The sequence below is a fragment of the Globicephala melas genome, chromosome 12 (assembly GCF_963455315.2).
Source record: "Globicephala melas chromosome 12, mGloMel1.2, whole genome shotgun sequence".
NCBI lineage: Eukaryota > Metazoa > Chordata > Mammalia > Artiodactyla > Delphinidae > Globicephala > Globicephala melas.
The window spans coordinates 26,214,438-26,217,761 of NC_083325.1; the positions used below are offsets into that span (position 1 = coordinate 26,214,438).

Sequence of the window (3,324 nt, forward strand, 5' to 3'; positions counted from 1 at the left end):
TCTTGTGTTTCTTTATCTTTTATTTACATGGTTAGGTATCAGGACCTTACTGTAGAAAATATTGTTACTATTTATGGTTGCCCCAGAAAATAATGAAGCTTCAGAAATTTAAAATTATAAAAGAAGCTTCAGTTCTTCATTCATAGTAAGCAAGACTTTAACCTCAGCAAACTTCCTGGGATCCTTTCAAATGAAGACGATATCTGGGATGTCCCTCGTGGTCCAGTGGGTAAGACTCTGCTGCTCCCAATGCAGGGCGCCTGGATTCAGTCCCTGGTCAGGGATCTAGATCCCGCATGCATGCTGCAACTAAGAGTCCACATGCTGCAACTAAGAGTCTGCAGGCCACAACTAAAGGTCCCACACGTGGCAACGAGGATCGCACATGCCTCAACTAAGACCCGGAGCAGCCTAAATAAATATTAAAAAAAAAAAAGATATCTTCAATTTGTACTTGACCTTGTCTTCCAATTGATGTTTCCTTGACGCATTTCAGTGATGAACTCTATGACAAAGTCTTCAAGAATATCCACTGGCTTAGTAAAAGGATTCTAATCATCCCCAAACCCATACATCATTCTTGTAATTCTTTAGAAAAAAGTTTCTTTTACCAGGTCTACCTTCCGCACCTCCTCCTCTTTCTTCATTTTCTTCCTCAAAGATGGGGTTTTCTTCCCTATCTTCTCAAGGACATTTTTATTCTTCAAGTGTGTCCTTGATGTCCTGCCAGTGCTATTTCAGACTTAGACTCAGTTGGATGGCTGGGGTGCCAGGTTTGGAACAGAGCTGGGTGCAGTGCCAAGGTCTCCCCAAGTCATTACTCAGTGACTGGAGCTGGTGTCATGACAGCAGCAGGAGAATCCCACCCTAAAGGGAAATCTGCATCACTACTTCCATGGTTAGATTTGGATGGGTGGTGGGGCGACATGATTGCTGATGTCGGTCTTGGAGGATGGAGGGAGAATAGTGACTTTGCTTCCAGATGGGGTTGGGAGTAAACTTAGGCCTCCAATCCCTGTAGTCCTGGGAAACGTCATATTTGGTCCTAACGTTCCCATCATTTAACTTGATGATCTGTCCTTCCTTGAAGCCCAGATTCAACTTGGGATGAGCAGCCATTTCCTGAGATTCTTAGGATATCTCAGATACCTGCTTTACCCACCTGAAGTGATTTTTGCAAAGGGATATTAAAGTCAAAGACATCACCCTGATCTATGAAGCAAATGCCCATGAAAGCACTATGTACAGTGTCATCCTGGAGCTAGATTGCAAAATAGAACCTGGAATCTGTCACTGTCTCCTCAGCCAGGATATTGTTCTACTGGTGCCTGAGCAAAGAGTTCCCCCGATATTTTATACTCGAGTTGATATAGGCAGTCTTTCCTTTTAAAGTGAACAGTCTAAGCAGACTGACCTGAATTCCAGCCTGTAGCCACCATTGGAGGCCTGGGGCAGAATCTGGTAGACATTGACATCCAGCTTCATGCGCAGGACAAGGCTTGTACTTTGGGCCACTGTCTTGGCCCTGCTCTCCATGCCTATTGTTTCCTTTAATCCCTAGATTCTTTTTTGCTTGCTTTTTCCTTATAATTTATTTGTTGAAGGAACAATTTCTCTGAGTCTGTTTTTTTAATGCATCCTCATGGTGTTAATAGGTTACTCTACCTTTCATATTTCCTATAAATTATTAGTTAGATTTAGAGCAGTGATTCTCCAAGTATGGTCCCCTGACCAACAACATTAGCATCACCTGGAGGCTTGTAGGAGATGCTAAATCCTACCCACCCAGAGAGGCTGGCCGTCAAGGTCACCATCTTGATGAGGCCTAGCATCCCATTTTTGTGAAGTCACCCATTGAAGTAGAAAGGTCAAAACAACTGGAGTGGGAAGGGGTGAAAGGGGTGGGCAAGGTAGTGGCTGGTCTACCACTAGGTAGGTATTTCTAGGCTTTTTTTCTAACAATGACAATTTTGATTTTTTTTTTTTTTTGCATAATGTCAGAGCAAATGGAATGGAATGGTGGGCTTATGGTTAAACAGTTAATTTAGCTGATTTAATGTATTTGAAAACTATATGATTACTGGTTCAATGTTCCCTGTCTTTCTTGGAGAAGTGAGGGGACAAGTATTCACTCTCCCTCAATGCTTATGCCATCAAATCTTGACACTTTCTAGAAGACAAGGTAGCTCAGATATGGCAGACCCTCCTCTGGAGTTTTCGATCACCTTTGTACTTGGCAGCCAGGAGCACCTGGTTTTGAAAGATTCTTGGCTGGATCCTTCATCTGCAGCAACAGCTTGTCAATTTCCTACAGAGAGTAAAAGCCAGTCCTGTTTTGTCAGGAGCGATCCTTCTGATCTTCGTGGAAAGGGTCAGCCCAGGACTGGCCATCCTGGCAGGCAATCAGTACCTACTTAAACAGTTGAGGAAGGACCAATAGGTGGAATTGCACTTTCATGAACTCAACCTGCCTACTAAGTTGTGAAGTCAAACTTTGTTTTCCAAAGCCCCAATAAACAGTATCTAAGAAAAATTACTTTAAACCCATCTTGATACTCCTTTGTAAAAAAACAAACAAACAAAGGATAAGCTGTATGCATTAAACACTCATAGACTTGACCCCCAAAGGAGAATGGATTTTACTGTATATAAATATTATTTTATTTTATTATTTCTAACATATGCTATTTTATTTATTTACTTATTGAAGTATAGTCCACTTACAATATTAGTTTCAAGTGTACAACATAATGATTCAATACTTTTATAGATTATACTCCATTTAACGTGTGTACATTTTTAAAAGTTAATTTATCATTATTATTATTTTTAAAATCTATCTTATTTATTTTATTTTTGGCTGTGTTGGGTCTTCGTTACTGCGCGCGGGCTTCCTCTAGTTGGGGCGATTGGGGGCTACTATTTGTTGCGTTGCGTGGGCTTCTTATTGCGGTGGCTTCCCTTGTTGTGGAGCATGAGCTCTAGGCACGTGGGCTTCAGTAGTTGTGGTGCGCGGGCTCAGTAGTTGTGGCTCGCAGGCTCTAGAGCGCAGGCTCAGTAGTTGTGGTGCACGGGTTTAGTTGCTTCGCAACATGAGGGATCTTCCCGGACCAGGGCTCGAACCCATGTCCCCTGCATTGGCAGACGGATTCTTAACCACTGCGCCACCAGGGAAGCCCTAAAGTTAATTTAAAAAGAAAAGGAGCACTTAGGTTAACAGAATGATAAAACATGACCACAGCTTGTTAAAGAGAATTTTCCCACATATTAATACAATGATATTGGAAATTCAGTTTTCTTTTTCTTTTTTCTTTTTTTTTTTTT

The 3,324-nt window shown here is 41.7% G+C and overlaps 1 pseudogene; it reads right to left on the reverse strand.

Moving 5' to 3' along the window:
* Nucleotides 1-749: 749 nt before the first annotated feature.
* LOC115864213 (adaptin ear-binding coat-associated protein 1 pseudogene) lies at nt 750-1,536 on the reverse strand (annotated as a pseudogene).
* Nucleotides 1,537-3,324: the final 1,788 nt, after the last annotated feature.